At 39.3% G+C, this 23,870-nt stretch overlaps 1 long non-coding RNA gene across 1 annotated transcript in view; it reads left to right on the top strand.

Annotated features, from left to right (window-relative positions):
* Positions 1 to 23,870, top strand: part of LOC124154485 — a 139,234-nt gene extending 115,364 nt beyond the window's left edge. Inside the window, exon 3 of the long non-coding RNA XR_006863933.1 lies at positions 23,723 to 23,870. This is a non-coding gene — a long non-coding RNA (uncharacterized LOC124154485). The remainder of the gene's footprint in view (positions 1 to 23,722) is intronic.

The following is a 23,870-nucleotide window of genomic DNA, read 5'->3' as shown; positions in this document are numbered from 1 at the left end:
CGACGATGATGAAACTAGCAACCCTGAAGCGGTAATTTTAATCAGAATTGAGAATCGTATCGCTGAAAAGTCCATTGCATTCAGCTCACTGAGTTAGCATGTTGTGAATATCGGCGGGAAACGAAAATTCGATATGCACGCCTACTGACTGTAAAATACATGCAAGTTAATGTCGTAAAAGTATACGGGAAATGGTATCATCTAGATTATTTTGACTTTCCTTCATCCAAAAATACGCTTGTCCTGAAGATTCATCCTTCCCATCAAGATCACTTTTAGAACTTTAAAAGCATTAGAGTCTGACCTCGCTACCACCCAATTTATTTATATGGCTACGGGCCATTCTGAAGAAATAAGTAAGATGAAGAAGGCAAAACAGAAGAACTATGTAGATGTTAAAAGATAGACTGATAAAAGGACTGAATGAAGGTCTTTGTCAATCCAATCTTAGAATTGATGACTGTTGACGACGATAATGAAACTAGCAACCCTGAGCCTGCAATTTCCATCAGCATTAAGAATCGTGTCGCAGAAATGTCCATTATATTCAATTCACTATCACCAAAAATATTTCACTGAATCACTAAATATGATCAGATGAGCGACATGCCTCGCACTCGCAAGCAGAAGTTTTCCTGAGAAAAAATGGGTTAATCGGTAGCATAGTAGTAGAAGTAAGCAGATCCTTGATCCATTCGCGCCCGGCTCCGAGAGCAAAGATACGTCACGCAGGAGAAGTCATTCACCCCATGACTGCGGAACTATTCTTCCCCCCACTACCCCCAGCCCTCGCCTCACCCCCCTTCCCTTCCTGAGGAACCCTGACCCCGCCCATGACATTGCGGTGACGTTGACCCGTGGAAATAAACCAAAAAAAAAGTAAAAGGAGAAAAGACAAGAAGTCCCTTGCTTCCTTCTTCGGCGCGTGACTGACGAGATATCTTACGCACCACGTAGTGCCCACCCGTTGCCGCTGGCAAAAAAAAGAAATTCCAATAGAGCTGTGAGAAGAAATAATTCATCATTTCGTGAAATTGAGTAAGTACTGAGAGTGCGGTCGACCATAAGACGAAATAAAGGGAAAGTTTTATGAATGGATGGCTGCAGGTACGTGGTAATCACACGTGTATGGATAACGTGATAACGTAACCATGAATAAATTCCTGTCATTTTCTTGATGCTGCGATTGATACATTATCTTCTTTTAGGAACCACTTAACCCGTTCTAACCCAGAGCTACTTCTGGGAGGATCCCAATTTTTCAGTATTTCTCATTTTTAAAACTTGAAATTGTTGCACTCAATCATAACTATCGGGGCAGGTAAATAATTCGTCATGAAAATTTACACCTCAAAATAATACGAAGTTTAGATATACCCCTACTAGAAATGAAGATTTATACATTTTTGATGCTGGTTAGAAGCAATTTGGGTTATAATGGGTTTATTATGCATTTTGTCTTAAGGAACTTCATTTTGCATATAATTCCTCCTTCAACTGTGGCTTCAATTGTTGGAAAATGGCGACAAAATGAATGTCATCATCATCAACTGGTTTTCTGCCTTCCTCTGGCACGTCCCGAATACCAAAAGTGTCTCCACTTCCTCCTGTCCCGTACCTTCTCCTTGGTTTTCCATTTACCTTCCTTTGAGCCTCACTCCGTCTGTCATCGACTGCTGTATTTAAAATCCTCTTCCCCCTTAAAATATTCCCGAATCAATTCCCCTTTCTCTTTCGTTAAGTTCTCAATAATGTCCTTTCCACCCCAACTCTTTTTCCAGCATCTGCTCATTCCTCACTTTATCCACTCACTTCACTCTCTACAGCCTCCTCCACACCCACATCTCCAAAGCGTGGATCCTATCCCAATCTCTTCTTTTCAAAGTCCACGTTTCGCATCAATACAACGCAATAGTCCACACATAGCATTTCGCCAGTCTCTTCCTCAGCTCTAGGTTCATTCTGCTTAATAACACCATTCCATTCTTATTGAAAGCTTCCTTTCCCATAGCTTTTCTTGACTTAAACTCTGTCTCACTTCTCCAATATTCAGTCAACATGCTTCTTATGTACTTATACATTCTAACTTGCTCTATCCTTTCCTAAAAAGGATCAAGCTTGTTTTAATATTATGTTATGGTTTTAAGAAGAGTTCAAGGTTAGTTAGTATGAAGAAAACAATTATTTTTATTTTTTCTGTCCTCAGTGATAACTTTTCCTCGAGGATCAGTCCATTCAAAAGACAGCTAAATTTCGAGCGATTTGCGTAAGTTACTGTGGATCGATCCTCTACTGGAGGAAAATAATATTAATATTAATAATAATTCGCCTTTAATGGGCAAGATTTGAATTAGAAAGTTCCGTCCTCCATCTAACCCCCGTCATACATTTAATATTTTCTGAGGAATACATTATCAAGTTAGTCTTGACATTAAATTTAATCGAATTAGAACGAACAGACGTAGAAGTTTTCTACCGACCTCGAAACGTTGCAGAAAAATTGACACACTCACCCGGCTGAAAACCCGAGAAACCCTCATTCCAACTATTCGTCGGGAAAGCACTAGATCTTTCTTCAGAGAAGAAAGACTTTGTAGACGATTGTTGTGAACGCGGAAAAATCTTCAATTCTATATGTCATTTGCTACTTCAATGTGAAGCCGATATTGTTGGGGATTTGATGGTTAAATTTTCTTCATTGTAACACTACATATATTAATATACATACATTTATATATAACACAACATGTATTTCTTCATTCGTTGTAACAAAACAATCATCTCGGTGTTATTTTCCCTTCATGCATACAAGAGGGGAGCTATAGCCCCCTTAGCCTCAGCTCTTAGGTTCCCCCCCCCCCCCCCCATAGATCCGACACTGGGTTATACAATACAATAGAGCTCATGATAGACAAATAACAAAAATTTATACGGGGAAAAATATATAGAGGGCTTTCGGCCGAAATATAATTTTGATGATGTGATCCATTCAATTTATAAATCTCCCACGTTTTTCCTCATGAATTGTAAATGTTTTACAGCAAATATTAAGAATAAATGGATCGATTTCAACTCATAGCCGCGCTGCGGACAATTTTGAAAGAACAATTGAGAAGCGACCAAAGTGGCGACAAGACTCGAGCTCGTATGGAACGGGCCGGGGTGTTACATAATCATATGCAAGTCACGTGACTCAATTCCACGCAACCATGAAGACTGAAGTATCCAGTGACAATTTTGTGACGTCATCCGCCCTCTACTCGCCTTAAGTATGTTGCTGTGCAGCATCGTTTTGGGCATTAAATTCCATTTTCGCGGAAACGCGAGGTTGGGAGAAGCTAAAATAACCCCACAGCCTTTCTCGCCTCTGCGTCATGGACACCATCAATTTCTTTTCTTCTTCCCTTCTCTCCTCTCGGATTAATTTTTTTTCTTCGTCACGTACCCTACTAGACCTCACCCATGACCTTGTTTTAATGTGAGGAGCCGGTCTCAGACGGCTGGGGAAAATTAGCTCCTTTAGAATATAGGAGGCGACCCTGTGAAAAAGATGGAAGGTGGATGTTTTAGAATGTCTCCGGATTGGCCGTCTTCCTCTTTCGCGCCCAGCGGGAAATGTTTCGTGGACTTAGCGGCGGATCACTTGATCGGCCTCTGTGTGGTGTACACTTCCGTACGAGGTGAACTCGCTCTATCAAACACCTGCATTCTGGCAGTTAATGTTCTTGGCTCCTCCGAACGATCTAATTGTGAGACGAAATCTCCCAGTTATCCAAGGTTGTCCTGTCGCTCCGGCGCTACTTTGCAGGATATAAATAACAAGGCACCTATTCTCTAGGAGTCCACAGCGGTGAGTATTAGAATTTTAAAGGAGAAGACAGAAGATATTTGTCTGCGGAGGATTGTTGTGACCGGGAAAAATGTCTTCAGTAGGGTAGTTTCCTTCATCAAAGAAAACGAAATGCATTGATTGCGATTCGTTACCCACCATTAGTGTTTTCATAATATAGAAATTATTTCGTTTTAGAAATCCCAGTTTAGACGAATGGAAATGGTCAATTTTAACCTCATTTGAAAAAGGCCAGATTGGCGCCCATGCGATTCCACTCCACGTGACGTCACAGGGACCTAGTTTCTACAAGAGAGGATAGGAGTTTTACATTGCCTAAGATTACCAATGCATTAGGCGCAGAGTTCAGGGAAACATCTCTTAATAATCACCCATTAAAATTGCCTAAGTTCGGAAAGTTTCCTTCGTGTGATAGGGTAATAATAATCCTTATTTAAGCCAAGCGCTACCAGCTAGCTGGGTACTCAGCTACCTGCTAGCAGCCTGCGTCGTATCAACGCTCAAAGCCTCGCCCCAAGGTCACCTCACTTTGCGGCAGCGGGAACCGGAAATACGTCACACGGGCTTCATCATTCCTACTTAGCCGTCGCGTTTTCGCGCGCTTGAAATTTTTCACTTTTCGTTAATCGCGAAAAATAGATGTCGTCATTTAAAAATCTAAAAGCGTGAAATGCGTACTCCAGGAATTAAAATTTTTCGATTTAGGCGATTTAAAAAAATAGGAAACCACCCTATTCTTTATGCGAGCGGCAAGTGTTTCTAACGCCCCTAAAATTGAGAATCGAAAAGAGCTCAGAATCGAAGAGATGCTGTGGTTAAAAATATACTAATTCTAATTCGTTCGACCTGAAATTTAAATGCTGCCGGCTTGAATATTACTTTGAAATGCATGAAATTGCCTGAGAATACGTTTCGATTGCATGATGGCGCATGGTTGCTGCAGTTAACATCAATTTTAAATGGAAAAATGATAAATTTCGATATGAAAACGCAATGTCATGAATGAAGAGAGAGTCACACTTTTTTTAACAAAGATAAAGAAAAACACAAATTTTCCAATATTTGCAGTAAAGTAATTTCGATTGTGAGAAAAGGCATTGAAAAGTTATTGATATAATTGATCACATCATTAGGAATGTGAATTTTGGTGGACAGCCCTGGTTATCAGTGACGCAGCGAGGGGGGGTTTTGGGGGATAAAACCCCCCCAGAGCTCAGAGAAATATTTTGAGTTTAATCCATTTTACTTAATGGAATTGATATCAATGTAGAATAGTGTACGGATTAATAAAAATACCCCTCAGAAAGCCGTAAAACTCACCATTTTGAACCATTTATCTTAAAATTCCTCAATTTCTTAATCTCGCACCTACCGCTTATCCTGTTGGGTATACCATACCTGCACACACCTTGGTATTAGTTGCACCTAATACCCCCCCAGCCTTAATTCCTAGCTGCGCCACTGCTGGTTATAGCTTATTTCCCCGTGAAATCCGAATCGCTTTGCCCGTCAGCGACGCGAGTGGCGACTTTTGTAAACCCATTTAATGCGGGGTGGGTGACTACACATTTAGAGGCTGACTTGAGGATCCTCTCGTGTAATATTCGTGTTTTTTTTTCAAGGCCTCTGAGCCATTAGCATAAATTTTAGTTATGAATGATAATTGTTTTTCCTATTCCTTTTCCATAACTGGTATTTATAAGGACATTACTTCTGAAATTACACGCTGGAGTGCAGTCTTCGTGCATCTATCATAGATGTGGATAAAAAATTGTCGACGCATCCTTTTTTGCCGAATGTTGCGGTGGGTCGCGTATTTCGGCGTATAGTAAAATAGTGCTTCCTGTCATCGGATGAAGAAAAAAATTGCGAATACGCTTTCGAAGTAATGCTTGCGTACGCATGAAAAGATCTTTTCGACTTCCGAGGGGAAGAACACACATATGCACCCCCGAGAATGAGAATTCGTCCCTTCAAATAAAAAACATCCTATTTGGCCCCCTTCCAGGTATGTCAGTGGTACAAAATCCACTTGACTGCATGCGCTATCTCCTGCTGCTCCTTTCTTTCATTTTTTTCTCTGTCGTGAATTGTTTCGTCTCCTTTGGGTGCCATTCCACGCCCGATAGCTTGTGTCCGCTCAGCCTTTGAGCAAAACGGGCCTTTGGATAACACCCCGCATCGTGGAATCCAATCCCATTGACCTTTTGAGGGTTGGATGGAAGCCACGCAGGAACTGGAGGGGGTTTGGAAAAAGTGGAGAAACGCGATCTCGTGGACTTCGTATATACATGCTCTGGAGATCCGCAGCTTCTCCTGATTGTTGAGCTACTCCGTTTAATTACGATGCCGTGCCGGGCAGGTTCTAGACATTTTTCTGGTGTAAACGAACAACATTCATTCCGCTTCCCCTCAAAAATAACGTGAAAGGTAGGAGAGATTCTCTCTGGATACATTTAGGATAAGAATAAGGGTCGCGACTTAAATATCAGCTTGAACTCATGCTCTTATATATCTCATGTGATTTTTTAACAACCTATTCTATATAAAAATTCAGAGTACTTTTACGAGTGAGTCATCAGGTGACGGAACGACGGATGACTGAACGAGTCCGTTTGGAAATAAGTAAAACCGTATAGTGCAGAGAAAAGCTCCTAGATGTGTGTTGGGAAAGCACAAGAAAACGGAGAGCGTTTCAGAAATTCTCGGAGTTCTAGAGTGGGAGAGTTTGCAGGAGAGGAGGAAAAGGAGCAGGCTATGTGGCATGTTTAAAATAATAAGCGGGAAAAAGCATGGAGAAGAATGACATTACAAAACCCAGCTTTGTTGGAAAAAATGAACACCAGTTCAAGATAAAGTGCCGATCAGGAGAGAGTCTCTCCTACCTCTCACGTTATTTTTAGGGGGAGTGGAATGAATGTTGTTCGTTTACACCAGGAAAATGTCCAGAACCGGATGAAAGACAAATGCAAGGAGTTCTCCTTCTTGAATAGGACCATAAGGGGCTGGAACGACCTACCAGCAAAACTATTCGAGCCCTTCCCAAAAAATTGACATATTTTTAAAAAGCGGTTGAAGAAGTAGGGACCAAGGGTTTCCTATGCTGTTTTCAATTTCTTTTTGCATCATATGTTCATCTCACCACTAGGCCAATGACCTTCTTGCAACAATGTAATGATGAAAATAATAACAATAATAATAACCCTAGTTGTGGATGTATGGGTATCCACTTTACGATATGTCCTCACGTCTACGATAATTTTGTAGAGAAAATCTACCCTCAACCTTTGTTTGATTAGTACTGAATATTGGCCTGAGCGCTTAGGCTTTCCCCTTCCGCTTGGCACCATACGCGGCCGCGAACTTTGCTTACCGCTTAAACCGGCCCTGATGAGGTGCCAGTTGATTTAGGAGTGATGCTTCTCGAGGAAGGTATTTGCGAATGCACTCTGAAACCGTGAGTATCAAAATGCCACGAGACGACAGGGCTCAAAAGATTTGTACGAAGAAACATCAAAAAATGTCAATTAAATTCCATAAATATTTATTATATTGTTTGATTCTTCAATAATGACCAAAGTAGCAGGGTTGCGATAAGGAATACATTTTAGCTGTCTCCCGTGTATCTACTTCATCATCATTATCAACTGTCATTAATCCTAATATAGGTTTGACACAGCTCTCCACTCATTTATCCTATCGGCTAATCAAAAACTTGCATAATTCTTCTGATTTCATCATCTGCTCTATATACGTATCTCATCCATGGTCCAACTCTTCCTTTCTTCCCTTCCACCTATCCAACAATAATAATTTTCTTTAAATCCGAGGGATGGCAAGTGAAACGAAACGAAAATTTTTCGTTTCGACCCGAAGTGAAACGAAAATACGAGGCCTGGGTTTAGTTTCGTTCCCGCACGAAATTAATCACCAAGGAGTTTAGTTTCGACCCGGGACGAAATTTTAATCCCAGGAACGAAACTAAATTAATCAAAACTCCGTTGCTCATAGTTAAGTTTCGATCCCAGAAGTTGAGTGGAGGGGGATAAGAGAAAATTATTCCGACCCATTACGCTTGACATCCGTGTAGAGAGGTTAAGACATTGAGCTTCGAATGGCCAGTTTGCGTTCACCACTTTCCTTTTTGTGGTAAAAATATGAGTGCTCTTTGCATCTAATGGCGGTAAGCCGAACCTCTATTCAGCCAACGTCGTACTCGGTGTGTGGTTTGAAACTAAACTGTTTTAAGGTGAAGCTCGTGGTCCCTCCGGTGGGAAAAAATTTTTGTGTTTCGTTTTGTCCCAGAGTTTTAGTTAAATTTCCACCCGAAGTAGTTTTGACTATTGTTTCGACCCCGAGTTTAGCACCCCGGATTTAAATCCATTTCGTTTCGTTTCTACATTTCGCTCCCGGGAACGAAACTATTGAAATTTTACTGTTTTTGACTTTTATTTCGTTTCAATTGCAATCCCCGTACTTAACCCCACTGCCGCATAATGTGGTGGATCAAATTTTCCTATCTTCTACTCAAGGTTTGCAATAGAGATTCTTTTCTAATCTTCTTAGAACTTCCACATTACCAACACGATCCACAAATTGTTCTTCATAATTCTTCGATAACACCTCATTTCGAAAGCTTACAACCTTGATTACTGCTGCATCTCATCTCCATGCCTCCATAACATAAAAAAGCATTCTCCCATGGGCGTACCCAGCGAAGGGCAGTTGCCCTTCCTAGAAGCAAAAATTGCAAGTCTTTAAGAAAAATCAGTACCGAATTGAAACGAAAGTATTCAGCAAATTTTCTTTAAACCAACGAAAAATGATATGTTTACATGTATAAGATATGCAACAAAAATAAAACTATTTTTTCAAGGAAATAATCTCATAAATTAATGTCACAACTGTGCTTGCCCCCTCCTTAGACCATGGCTTTCCCCCCCCCCCCCCCCCTTAGTTATGATCCTGGGTACGCCCTTGCATGCTCCAGATGTTAGCCCTTATAAAATTGGTTCATGAATTCAATCAAGGGGATGGCATAGAGGAGGCCCTCTTCCATCCCATTTAAGGCTGATTGCTGTTGCCACTTCGGTTGGATTTAAATCGGTGTTCAAAAATGTCCGCAGCGCGGTGATGAGTGCAATGCGATCCACTTCTTTCCAATATTTTGCAGTATAATGTTTGTAGTTGCGAGGGATGGCATTGAAAAGTTATGAATATGATAGATCACATCATGATGTACATAAATTGTGGTTAACTCCCCTAATTATACTACCTTATTTCTCCGTAAAAATTTCTGATCACTTTGTCCGTCAGCGTCGCGAGTGACGACTTCTGTAAACGCATTTAGATTCCTGGAGGTTGACAACACGTTTAGAGGGTGACTTGAGGATCCTCTATTGTCATATTCGTGAATTAAATGCTTCTATTTTCGTCAGTAACAAAACTCCTCTTTTCAAGGAATGCCCTCATCGCTTGGGCTTCTCTACTCACTGCATTATTCTACTTAATATAAAGTATCCCCAGCAAATGCGAGGCAGTCATGGTAGTGCCTATGCATGCAAATCTCAATTTCTGTAACCAGCCTGAGTAATCCGATTTGTAAACATGATGTGAACCTATTGACGAATAGTCACCCTGCCGCTTGTATTCGCCAGGTATACTTATTTTCTCGCGAACTCACCGTTGAAGCATGCTGCAAAATTTAGTCGTAAGGAATAGCTTCCAAACACCCACGAGATAACCTTTTGTGTTATTCGCATGCATTTGTTCGGATGGACTCGCCCGTCCATTTACCCGCATTCGACGCGGACTTCCTTCGCTTCCGCAGCTCTAAATTGCTGTCTCCCTGAGCATGATTCATGATATGAAGGTTCTGCGATGATCGTTTTTGATTCGGAGATTCAAGCATTGTTTAGGAAACTATAGTTCTTAAATTGGATAGTTTTACTCGCACGTGCTGTATCAGTTAAATACTGTAAATTATAATTATTTGAGAAGCACTTTTCCTTTTCCGTATATTTGATACAATTCTTTTCCATTTTTTGGATTAGTTCGTAATCTAATAGAATGTTAAATGAGACAAACATGAATATAAGTAGAATGTTGAGTCGTGAATTTTGATGTCCAACTTAAAGTGCATCTCTCTAATATTTAGTACGTTGGTGTGGGGAGATATTTCGTTTCTGTTTCAATGTCTTCTTCATTGCTTTAGTGATCTAGTTACTACTTCGAAAAGGAAGATAATTATTGCCTTTCCGAAAAATGATCTATTGCGCCTGCATTGCATTGCAATGTCTCCTCAATACGGCCTCCATTCTTTGTGATGTGGGTCGTTGTAAAGTTGCTTGAGCCAGCACTGACGTCGTTGCTGTGCGATTTTATTTTTAATTTTATCTCTGCTAATGCTCTACAATGTTTTCATCTTGATAATTCTAAAAGCCTATTTATCGGAATGATAAGCAGGCAATTATGCGTACGAAGCACCTAGCGTGATATTCCAGGTCCCATACGCGAGTGCGAATATTATCTGATGAAATTAGTCAGAAAATTAGTGTCGCGTAAGCTCGATATTGGATCAACGGAATATTAGCGTAAAAATTAGGAATGCGAAGTGTCACATTAATTTTTTTCAGGAGCTTTGCAAGCGTTTTTTGTCAGTTCTAACCGTGAATGAGGGAAAAAAGACACCTCCGAATTAAAAATAAAGTTTATATAATATGGAAATGGGAAACAAACTCCGGAGAAGAAATTGATGCGACGTTAAGTTGTAGCACGACTCAATTTCAATACCGATTACGAGCAGCAGTTTTCTGGTACGGTTCAGCAGAAGTTGGCAGTGGAAACATTATAATGGTCGAAAAATGCTGTTACGTTTTATTTTTTTACATCTTACTTCCACTATATCACGCCTGAATCGGTTGAATATATTGGCGGTTTTCTCTTCTTCGTCGAAAATTTTGAAGTTTAATATGGAAACGGAGTTTTTTTCTGGATTAATCTGGTAGAATTATAACGTATCCGTAAATAAAAAGGTGCTGGCAATTTTCAAAAATACTACCCATAATTCACTTTGCGCCCGGTTTCAATTCGTTTTGTATTGTGATCAGGTTCAATGGAGTGAAATTTTAGTATTTTTGAAAATTACCAGTAACTTTCATTTTTAGCATATGATCTAATATGATATGATCTAATCATTCTACTGATATATTATGAAAAATTCGAAAATTGATGCCATTTTCCTTGCATTTATTACCGAGATTTAAAATGAATTTCGATCGCTTTCAAATGTACTGCATTGTTAGCAAGTACAAGTCGAGGTCGCACTTAATTCTGGTTGACCTGGTTTTAAGCCGTTCTCGTGCGCGTCGTGAGGTGATCGCATCTTCATTGCACGAGGTTCAGTTGTTTCTATCGAGTATTAATCGTTAGCGTCAAGGCAGGATGGTTCCAATGGACGTATCTTCAATCATATCAGAGATTGGAATTACATTCCTGCCACGAGAATTCGTCTCTCTCTCTTGTGTCGATATAAATACGTGAACTGCGTCATCGCACCTACGTCGCTCACATCTGCTTCTGTCCGTATATTGTACGCGGCTGTTTTATATCACCCCCCTTCTTCTCAATCGAAGCCATATAGAGGTGTTTGATACCCTGCCAAAAAACGCGTCAGGATCTGTTTCCGAACTCAATTGTGAAGGGATGCGGACGTAGATGAGCAATTTATATTCAGCGCGTGACGTTGAAAAAAAAATTGAACTAGAATATTGTTCCTTGAATTAAAAAAAATTGCCGCATCTTGGTTTGGACATCTCTTTGAATTTTCCGTTTAGATTGTTCGCCGGAAGGTTTTTCTGCGGCCTTGTTGATATGATCTCTGTATGTTTGCAGCTATTAGTCCACACGTTTGTTCATATACGTGCTACCCCGGAATCTGTATTAAAGTGGTGGGGGTATTAGGGTTCCAGCCGTTAAAAAATAAATGCTCTAACGAATTTTTGCGTGGCATTTGTTATATTCCTTTATGATTCGAGGGAAAAACGAATTCCCACGCCTATCCGTTCGACGAAATATCTCACTTAATTCATTGTTTCTATCGGACGTGGAAATATAGTCAGTTTTTTATATGATGCTCTCCTTGTCGCTCTGAAAGATATCTTTTCTATATTACTCAAGCAATCTTAGCGAAACGCAAAGCCTCCGAGTCTCTAGCGGTCCCTTGCGTGAAAGGCTCTGCACTGTTTTTCATTAGCTTAACGAGGAGCATATACTTAATCATGTAGCTCATCTTGTAGCTCAGAAGAAACCTTTCTCGATTTAAGAAAGATATAATTTACTGCAGAAAATATCATTTTTAAAGTGTACTCAAGTATCCATGACAGATTCTTGTTTTATCTCCACTGATAGTACTTTCTAATTTCTTAAAAAGAATGGATACCCGCTGTTAATTGCGGGTATCCATTCTTTTTCATATCAGCCATCAATCATTCGATCATTGCACTTACTCGAGTCCTACGATTATTTTCCATCTTTAAGTCCCTATCGATCACAGAGTCGTTCTCGCGGAATGATGAGTCTACGATCTGTTCCATTCACTGAGAATATATGGTGATTGAGTCAATGGATCGAATCACCCTAGTAGTGACTTGACTCATAAATATCGAATCTTCGAAAATAACGACTTTTCCCGCATCTTCTTTAATATGAAATCAGTGGGAATTGCAGGGGTTCCTGAGGATATTGGAAGGCGTGGATGAAGAAGCGACGTTGTGCTGTTAACCCACATCTGCAGGTGCAAGGAGCACAGTCACAGTATGGGCCCTCGCGTGATGTGCCTCACGGCAAGCGCAGCAGCAGCTGCTGCTTTCGGGTAGCGCCATGCGATCACTTTTGCGTTCAATCTTCATTATACATCAACGCTGCAGATGGAGGTGCACACGTGCACTCTCTGTCGTACACGCCATTAAAGGGTGTCGGATAGCTCCCGCGAGGAGATTGTTTTTATACAAAAAAAAGCACAAAACAACATGCGCTCTCTTCATCTCGCGCCTATGAAAAGAAAATACAAATGTGAATGCGAAAGAAATAACTCTCCTCTCACGGCTATTCCAACAATGATGTAACACTCCATTTTTTATATGTTGTTGGTGTTTTTTTATAAGCATGCACCAGTGGAGATGAGGATAAAATTCATTGTATTCGTTTTTTCTTACCGAAATAATAGATTTCCAGCTAACATTCAATCCATTTGCATTTCTAGTCATTAATTAAATCGCAGGATAAAAAGTAGTGGCACAGGCACGAGACAAGACAACTATTTCAACAACACAACAATCCATTCGATCAATTCGATATTTTATAGCATGTACCGGCAGAAAAAGGGGACAAAATCCATTGTGTTCGGTGTTTCCAGAGAAAAAATACAATTCCAACTAACACCTACGACATTCGAACTCCTAATTATTTATTTTTTTGATAGTTAAATTCCTGAGGTGTAGAAATTCGGCAGAAATTTATTTATATGGTAAATGCGACTAATTACACGAGTTAAATTTCCGGAAAATAAATTGTATTGATGGTTCGAAACTTGTAATCCGGGGCATGACGAGGATATTTATTGCCATTTTTTTATCATGGGTAACATATTTTATCCTAACCAACAACCCAGAGAGTTCGCAACGTAATCAATTTCTTTGCAGTGATGCTTAGACATCTCTGTATGTGATAAAAAACAATTGAATCACGGAAGATTAATTCATTTCACCACTGATGGCATGTTTAGATGTTATCCTTTTAGCTCGTTCTGCTGGGGAATTTGGCATGCTACTAGGAAATGGAAGTACTTGGGAAATCGAAGCAAACTCTGCCAAATGAAAGACTTCCTTTTAAATTTTGGCTTTGGCTGTGGTTATCTTTGAGGTTTTGTAAAAAATATTACTCATTTCTTGTGTTATTTAGCTTCTGTCATTAATTTTTATCAGAATCTATCAACCCAATATTTAGTTTGGTTTCCTGTTGATAGCGGGTATGGCCATTTTAACATTTCAGGTAATATTAGTTACGATTAGCAATTGCGTAATAAAATTTTTTACATCCTTTATACATGATGCAAGCAATGCTACATGCTTTTTAAGGCGAACTTTATACTTAAACCAAAAAGGAAAACGAAATTAAATTAAATTTTAAATGAAAATATATTCAATTTTATGAATTAAAGTCGAACTAAAATGAATTTTTTGCCTGTTTTCATTTTAATGTTGCTGAAAGTCTTTTTACTTGCACTATTTGGTTCATGAATATTTTAATTTAGATACATATTTTAATTAATCGTGTCTAAAATGAAATTGATTGCTATAAGACGAAGATCGTCTTTGAGGTAATCATTTAATTGTACAAGAAATCCTGATTTTGCAAAATAAATTACATTTGGTGAATATGTTTTCCTTGGGATTCGTGGCGGAGTACAGGTATCTGCTTGATGAATAAAAAAATTGTCAATTTTGTCCATATAAAAATGAAAACAAATGTAATTGTTTTAAATAGAATGAAATTGAGTTCCATGTATGCGAATCGAATTTGAATTAAATTTGCCCTGAATATTTTCAAGTTTATGTCATTTATTTATTTTGACTAATGCATCCGGCTACAATGACTTGATAAATGGGCTACGAAATCAATTAATTTTTGTTTTTATACGTGCTTTTACCTGAATATAAAAAAGAATAATTTGCAAAAAAAAGAATTCTCTCTCCCATAAAATTGCTTGTTCGTACATTGATATAGTTCCTTTTTGGCGTCGAGTTTAATGAAAAGGATAATCATCTGCAGATATAGATGTGGATCTCTCTCGCTACCTCAGTCTGTGTTGGTATTTCGATGCAAGAGGGTATGATACAGTGCGCTTGTCGCCTTCATCTTTTTCCCGTCATCCGCGAGAAAGAGGCGGGTGGTTGACCAGACGGTATAATGCTCGTTGCGTTCCCATGGGGGATGACTCGTCTCGCGTTTCACGAGACCGTCGCCCTTTTGGCCTATTAAGTGATCCGAAGGAGGGCCTCCTCCCTTGGTGCTGTTCTGCCGCCTCGTCCCTATATGGGTCTATATGGGTCGGGCGAAGAGGTCGCTCGCTCCAGTCACGAAAGACTTGCCATGAATACTTCCCAGACGATTTTTCGAGGGCTCTCTCTCTCTCTCTCTTCGTATCGCGCTTAGCGCGCTTAGGGTCACCACGCCGCCTCATGCTTACGAAAAGTTCTTCCATTTATCGACTTCATGAAATCTACTGGGATGGCTAGCAGGTCAACGACGTTATATTACCTCCTTACGCATTTTTTTTAACTACTACGTTGATTAGTGCGTAAGAGAGTGGGTCTTTAAGAACTTCATGAAAAATATTTGGCCAACATTTTCGGTATATTTTTATACCTTCTTCAGGGCTATTAATGTACGATTGCATTTTCTTTTTTGTTTTATTATTTAAAAAAATATTGTTATCAACTTTCATGACTTTATCTGTCAAATTAATACAATCGTATTCATTCATAGCACTAGAATTAGAATAGAGAGCACTAGAATTAGAGAAAGAGCACCAGCATAGAAGAAGGTATACAAAATTTACCGGTATGTTGGCCAAAAATTTTCCATTTAATTCCTAGAGCCATACGCTCCAAGACGCTAATTAACGTTAAAAATTGAGGCCAATAGAAAGAAAAAAACTCAGTTTACTTCACTAAAACGGTGGGAGATGAAAGATACGATTATTACAATAATACGATATTATTTCGTATCCCTCCGTTTAAAATTGAAATCTCATCTTCCAAAGTGAAATATAATATTATTTAATTACACCTGTGCTAAGAAAAAAAGGATTGAAGTTAATATAAAATCCATATCAACCCAGTAGCATAAGTAGAATGCAACTGAAGGGTTTTCGAAATTATTGATAAACTAGCGGAGGTGCCCAACTCAACTGAGGTGATACAATCAAGGTTCGACGGAATTCATACATCATCAAAACAGCAAAATGTATGCACGCCTGAAGTTTTTATTCTCAATACACTGAACGATAATTCCTCTTCAGCTGTGGAATATCCTTTCATTGACATTGGTATGCATAGCCTAGTTCTTATTCTGAAATTTTAAAGCTCATAGGCAAAGGGCTAAGACGGAAAACTCAACGTTAAAGTAATGTTCCTTGACTGAGGAATCGTGTTTCATGAAAGAATCCACTTCTTACTTCCGATAACATCACGACAAACATCAGTTTCCTATGGTAGAAATGTTTACGAAGAAGAAGAAGGTTTGCGCTAAAAAAAAGCCATGGAAATCTTGTTACGTAAGAGTACTACTAAAATTTTGAATATTTTTGTCAGCTGTAGTGATCGCACAATCTGACGTCAATTTTGCTAAGCTTAGCATAAAAAATGCTTTCTTTAATCGCGCATAGTAAAAACTTTGAACGTATACATAACAATGGCATATGTCTTTTTATACTGATATTGGAATATCGATGCCATGCCTCTCTGCCGTAGCGAAACACCTGTTACAAACATGTGTTACCTTAACAAGAAGACGGAACAACCTTATAGGCCACATCTTGAGACATAATGGCCTGATGAAGACAATCGTCGAGGGAAAAGTGGAAGGCAAGAATGGAAAAGGAAGACCTCGAACAAAATATATGGAGCAAGTAAATAAGGATGTGAAAGAGAAGAAATACGTAGGTGTGAAAAGATTAGCTGATAGGAGAACTGAGTGGAGAGCTGCGTCAAACCAATCCTAGGATTGTTGCCCAGTGATGACGATGATGATAGTAGGTATATATTCTGAGGTTTCAGGCGAGATGGAGTGGAAACGTGACATAATTAAAATGAAAAAGCAGGAGCAATTTCCTCAATTTTACATTTATTAATACTACCGGTTTCGCTTTTCAGCATCATCAGGTGATGGACCTGGTGATGCTGAAAATCGAAACCGGTAGTATTAATAAATGTGAAATTGTGGAAATTGCTCCTGCTTTTTCATTTTCATTATGATAGTAGGTATTAGCGCTCCTTGCGTCTCCAAACCATTTCAGAGATTCCATTCAAAGCTGATGCAGTCAACGTTTCGGATTGCCGCGATCAAGGAATTAGGACATCAGAGGAGGTACCAGTCCCTTCCGTTGATCCTGGATTTCTGTTGCCATTTCGGACGCATTTTACAATTATCAGTTTCCAAAAGTGTCTACAGCGCTGCAATGACGTGAGAGCGATCGATTTTTTCTCAATACTTGGTATACAGGGTGTGTGTCACGAAATTGTAACCCGGGATAGCTGATGCCAGCAGGAAACGAAATAACTGATGATTTTCAAGTCGAAAATGCACCATTTTTAAACCTTCCATCAGTCGCGTCACATTTTGGATCGCTATTGGTTACGCGACGTCTAACAGACGCCATTTTGGAATTGTTAAACAATATGCATGGAAGTAGAAATAACTCTTTCAACTACAATAAATAATTCATTGAATACTTAATTTCATGAATGGACAACAAATTTATGCATAGTAGTGATGGAGATATTTCTATTGATTTAAGACTGAATAGTACTATTTATTTTGACGTTTCTTACAGTTTTTCTTTCATCGAAATTATATCAGCACATTTAAGTTGAACAGTAAATGTAAACATATTTTTCAAAGTTTCACAGTACGGATTTTTATAATAACCTAACAAATAATTTTGACTACAGGGGGCATAGGGATCTAGGGGGGTGTCACGTGGGCACGTGCCCCCCCAGACCCGTAAAAAATATGCAAGACCTTTAATATGGTCCCATTATCATTACGTTCGTTTTGTATTACAAGGTATCCTTGTGCCCCCCCCCCCCCCCCGGAATAAAATCCTGCGTACGGCCTTGCTTGTGCCCCGCTCAGAAAGAAATCCTGGATCCGCCCATGACAGGGGATATAATTGATTTTGGAGAAAATTTATAGTGATAACGCGTTCAGATCAAATTGATCCAAAATATCTCCCATCAGGTTGGAAATTTATTATTCGATGAAACCACAAAATTGTTATGTGTATTTTTACGGTTAATGTCATGCATCTACATCAATGTAATAAGTCACCATGAACTTATGTAGCAGAGGAGAAAACGGAGTATTTTACGCCAAAGTTCACTTGAATAATGCGAGAACCATACTTCCCAATTATAGTTTTATTCAGGTGTGAAATTGATTGCAGTAAAAAATTCGTACTACATCCAAAATTTAATGCTTTAATTAGTTGTTAGTTTAAATTATAAATGTATTTAAAAATTTAGCGATGAATGTCAAGGAGCTATTAGAATGTAACGTATTGTAACTCAAGTTGTCGCATGGTGTCCACCAGAATCCAAAAGCAATAAAAAATTTCAAAATATATTCCAAAAATGTGACAAAAATTATAATCATATTGGTGACTATTTTAGAATTATTAAATAATAAGACACAAGGAATATGAGTAACCTAACAATTAAAATACGATGTGGGCAAAAAAAGAAAATAGCCTGGCATATGGTAGACGCCACGCAACCAGCGGAGGGTTAAGCTACAGTGATTTCAAGCCAAGCGCTCCGATTGGCCGCGACTTTGCCCTGTTGCCGGATGCTCTGGACAAGTCATGATCTCGAATGCTTTACCTGACGGAGATCGCGCTGTATCCAAGGCAGCTTGCTAACTCAGTGATATCACGGCAACAGGGCAAACTGGAGGCCAATCGGAACGCTTGGCCCAAAGTTCCTGTAGTTTAGAAATTGGTGCGTTTCCGACGTAAACATTGCTACTTTTGGTTCCTTCTGGCGTCAACTATCCAAGGTTAAAATTTCGTGACACGCCATTTATCCACCCTGTATCATATTTAAAATAGTGGCGAATAGCATGGAAAAGTTCTGAATGTGATAGATGAGATCATCGCCGATGTAAATTTCGGCAAACATTCTCAATTTTAGCTTATTCATCCTTGAATTTCGGATCGCATTGCCCGTCAGCGACGCGAGTGGTGTCTTTTGCAAAACACGTTTAAATGCGCGGTGGGTAACGACACATTTTGAAGCCGACGGAAGAATTCTCCGTCGTAATATTCGCACACTAGACGTCCAATTTTCTTTCCATCTCCCTCATATCCCCAACCCATCGCTTCGCTGTGAGTACGACGTCGAGTTTACATTTGGATGCACACCGCGTCAAATTACTCTGAATCGGATGATACACCTCCCAAGAGAGTACATGTAGGAGTGCATATTATTTTCTTCAATTCGGAGGTCCGCAGTCTTTCCTGGGAAAACAAAAGCGAACGGCTTTTGTTTTCGTATTCGTCGACCGCATTCTCTCTTTCTCTCTGCCTTCGGATGTCCGCCTGCCTGTTTCTTCCGTCATCGTTACTGCCTTTCCTTCACATCGAACGGCTACCTTTCGGATTTCTTATTTAATATATAGATTGCCTTTATTAGCATATACAAACTTGGTCCTTCTAAGCCAGATGGCTTGTCGGAAGGTTCCATCTATCCTACGTAGTGGCAACAATGAAAGCATAGCATTTATATTACATTACAATTAACAACTTCATAAACAAAAAATAACAATAACATGGCAAAAAAGTTTTAGGAGATTTGAAACAAAAATATGAGAGTTTAATATAATTTGTACATTTCTGATTCGCGAGTCTTTGCCTTGAAATGACGCATACCTCTCACTTAGATACGGTCTTTTACGGATATTCGATAATATTGGTGGCGTACTGCTGGCGTAAAACTTATAATATCATATTCAAAAGTCTAGGGTAATAGACATTTTCAGCCCGTATCTCAAATATTAAAAAATTATATCCGGGAAAATAATGAAAAGGTTGAATTTAAAATTGTAAAAAGTTTCAGATTCAATCAAATATATACAACGGTCTTTCGCACCCGACCTGATAATTTCAAAATGGTTAGTAGAAAAAGTTTTTAAGCGAGTAATCCAAAAAAGGCCGTTTGAGATATCAACAAAGGATTTACTTTTATTTAATCGGTCACAAATCAAAAATTCATTACCCTAATATATCGCAGACTTAAAGTATAAAATGGTTAACTACGGTGTACGAAAAACTACTGATTATGTGAGCATGTCAGCTTACAAGCCGATACAGGAAAAAATAGAAAGATGGCGAATTATATGAGGAAAATTTAAAATCTCTGAGTTCGTGCAAACGCTCTTTGAGGAAGACAATAGCTTAAACATCCTCGTGTATCGAATCAATAGCTTCTGGCTCAACTTGGAGGTTTTCCGCCTCGGTGGGGGCAATAACATCTTGGAGGTACGTTAGGTCCCCTCAGACTCTCCCCTCCTCCGCCAACGCTCAGCTGGAGACCGCAATTTCGAGCGACGGCAGCGAAGGAAGACCGCGTCGAATGCGGGTAAATGGACGGGCGAGTCCATCCGAGAAAATGCATGCGAATAACACAAAAGGTTATCTCGTGGGTGTTTGGAAGCTATTCCTTTCGATTAAATTTTTGCAGTATGCTTCAACGGTGAGCTCGCGAGAAAATAAGTGTACCTGGCGAATACAAGCGGCAGGGAAACTTGTGCTTCTTCGGCAATACACTTCATGTTTGCAAATAGGATTACACTGGAAAAATGAGATTGCAATAAATACGCTCTAACATGACTGCCTCGCATACGCAGGGGATATTTTACATTAAACCTGGTCAACAGAATCACACAGTCAGTGGAATGTCCCGAGTCAAGAGGGTATTTCTTTAAAAGAGGGATCTTTTTACGATTATATTGGGGAACAGCCTTGTTCTTGTCTTAACTCTGTGAATGTTTTGGCCTCTGAATAAAAAAATTACCTCAGTTTTTTTCTATCACGTCAACTTTGTAAGCAACAGAATATCCTCTTTTTGTCTCATGCGTCTTAAAAAATTGCGAATGTAAGAATGTAAAGGGAAAATTACCTTATATGCTGCCCATACAGGAAATTTATGGGTAATCTATTAAAATATCCGGGCATGATACCCCTACAGCACCAAAGCCCACCCAACCCCCCTCCCAGAAGCTAGTCTCGCCTATGATAAAGTATCTTTTGCATCAAAGGCAGTTTTAGGGGGGTACAGGGGCACGATCCCCCCTCCTCCCCCCCGGCGCTTAAAAATTAGACGAGAATTTTAATACAAATATCAATCAATTTTATATTTCAAAATTAAATTTTTTAAATATTTACATATTAATAACTTATATATTATAATTAAGAATATATTTCTTACAATTAGAGTAATTGTTGCATGTAGTTATTTTATCCCAAATATGAGAAGACCGTTTTCCTATCAGACCCTGATGCACCCCCCCTCCCCCACAAAAAATCCTAGATCCGCCCTTGTCCTGCATAATTAGACTGTTATGCACCTGCCGCTGGTCTCCTATGGCGCCAGAGACCCGGCGCCAGTCTGATAAGGTTAATACCAGCCAATTGGAGAGCAATAATGCCTCCTGTGATCGACACTCAATTTAGCGGAGAGTGTCAAAATCACGCAAGGTGTAGTGAAAAGACTAGACGTGACAGAATAAAACTTAAGTACAGTTTTGAAATCACCATGCCAATTTTACCCTCAAGCAGCTCTAAATTTGAAGTCAACTGAACATTTGTTAAAAAAAATTCCTTGGTGTAATATTAATAATTATTTGATATTATTTTATATCATCGTGTTCCACACGCACACGATTTAATTTATCCACGTGAACACTGCGTTTGTGAAATTTAATTTCATATCAGTATGAAATACTTAGGCGCTCATTTTAGGTACAGGTTATCTTCAAAGAAATTACTTCACTCTAATTTAATGATTAAACTCAGGCTCACTATAATTCCCTTCGACTGATCCCAACCTACGCAAGGTATTAATAAAAAAAACACTATTCTGAACACCGCACTGGCTGGAGTTATGAACTTTGTTTTATTAGGAAGACGCTATATACTTCGGAATTATTGTAAAGGAATTATATTTGGCCTGTGTCGAGTAGTTTTAATAATTTATTCAATTTTACCCTCTGCCTGAATTTTTCTTATTATTATGAAATTATATCACAAAATCCAAAACTATACATGGGCTCCTTTTCAAAAATAACAGTCTATGTGTTGGCAAAATGTAGAATTCAACAAGAAAAATATTCTTTTGAAGAAAAAGCTGTAAACGATATCTCATCGCTCAAATAATTGTGATGAAAATAAATTGCCTGAAATAGGTGTGAAATATTTCAGATTGTAAGGAAATTTCATCCTAAAATCCGGATTTACACGATCGATAATTTTCTCGAAAATCACCGCTGATAACTTTTTTTTTCAAGATCACAAACATTAAAGCACGTTTATTACCCTGCGGAAAGTGGATTCTTTTGGATGGCTGTCGGTAGGAGGGAAGGAGGAAAGACGAATTTTGAAATTTTCACGAAAATGACGCCGACTTCCTTTGTTCTCCTCGTTCGTTGGATGGACGTTAAATTGAGTAAGGGGCGTGCATGGAGGTTAGGCTGAAGTGGGTCTCACTGTTGACGTGTGGTGGGGTGGTTGAATTAGGGGTGGATGTCTAAGGGGTGGAGGCTGATGAAGGGTTTGAGGAGGGAAGGGAAGGAAAGAATTACAAACATACATTTTGATAGCCAAGAAAATGGAGAATTTGGCATAGTTCATGTTTGTTCCTTTGTTCCCCTTGGTTACCGAATTGCAAATAAAGAAACTTTTGATTTGACTATAAATTGCAAATTTATTAATAAAATTAACGAATATTACACTACTAACCATCTACTGATCTATTTCTTTTAATTTTTGCAGGCGTATTAGTGACCATGAATGCCACTAGAAAATTGAAAAATTATAACTTATAGCTCCATTGCCCAGTCATAAACCAAAATGGCGAAAATTTCTCACTTTTGCTGCCTACTCTTGTGGTTGATGTTTTACTTCTCTAAAGCTATTCATGCTAATGGAGTTTTCACTAGTTATTTAAATAGCCAATGAAAGTGGGCTTGAGTTACATTGTATTTGATTATGATTTTACCCATGAAACTATAGATTGACGGAGTAGGAAATGAGAAGTGCTGTGAAGAGTGGGAGAAAAGAGAAGTCTTCGTCGATTGAAGATAGTCGTAGAAGGACAGGTGGATGGGAAGAAGGGCAAGGGATATACCCGAATGAGTTACATAGGACAGGTTATGAAGGTTTTAAAAGAGAAGAAATACACCGCTATGAAAAGGCTAGCGGATAGGAGAGAGGAATGGAGAGCTGCGTCAAACCAATCGTGGGATTGATGTATGATGTGAGTCCACTTCATCGTGCCAGCGCAATCTGTTTCAATTGAGTATGGAGTACATGATAATGACTCAGTGTATTTAAATATTAAGTTTAATAAAAGTTTACGCTTACGATAATCTTTATTATTATTTGCTATCATATTCAATCATCGTGTTCCATACGAATTCGATTGATTTTATCCTCGCGAAAATTGTGTCAGATTCTTGATGAAATCCTATGATGGATGATTTATGACGGTGATGATAATGTGAGAGTTAAAAATCCATTAAACGATAAATTTCGGCGTAAAAATCGTTTTTGAAATTTCTAACGCCTATTGCACATGAGGTAAAAAGGGAGCTTTTTGATAAGGGGAAGGGGTTGGAGGATAAGGGGTCGGTAGGGGCGAACCGTTAGGAGGAGAGGGATAGGGTTCGCGCTGCGGAGTCGGCGCCATGTGTACCTGTGTGATTCGTACCCTTTCCAGTGCTCTTGTACCCTTGGCTCTTGTACCCCTTCCACGCTCAAACCGCACCGCCACTCCAAACCACCACTCAGATACACCCCTTTCCCTTTTTTTACAGGAGGAGGAGGAGGAGGGGTGAGGGGAAGACCACGTGACTTCCCCGTGCTGCATTGCGGGAGGAGTTTTGAACGCAGGGGGGGGGTTCTCGACCACCCGCAGCCGGAGGGGGCGCTTTTAGCCCCACCGGAGGAGGAGGGGGAAAGCAA

This window comes from Ischnura elegans, chromosome 2 (genome assembly GCF_921293095.1).
Source record: "Ischnura elegans chromosome 2, ioIscEleg1.1, whole genome shotgun sequence".
Classification (NCBI taxonomy): Eukaryota; Metazoa; Arthropoda; class Insecta; order Odonata; family Coenagrionidae; genus Ischnura; species Ischnura elegans.
This window is presented reverse-complemented; position numbering and strand designations above follow the sequence as displayed.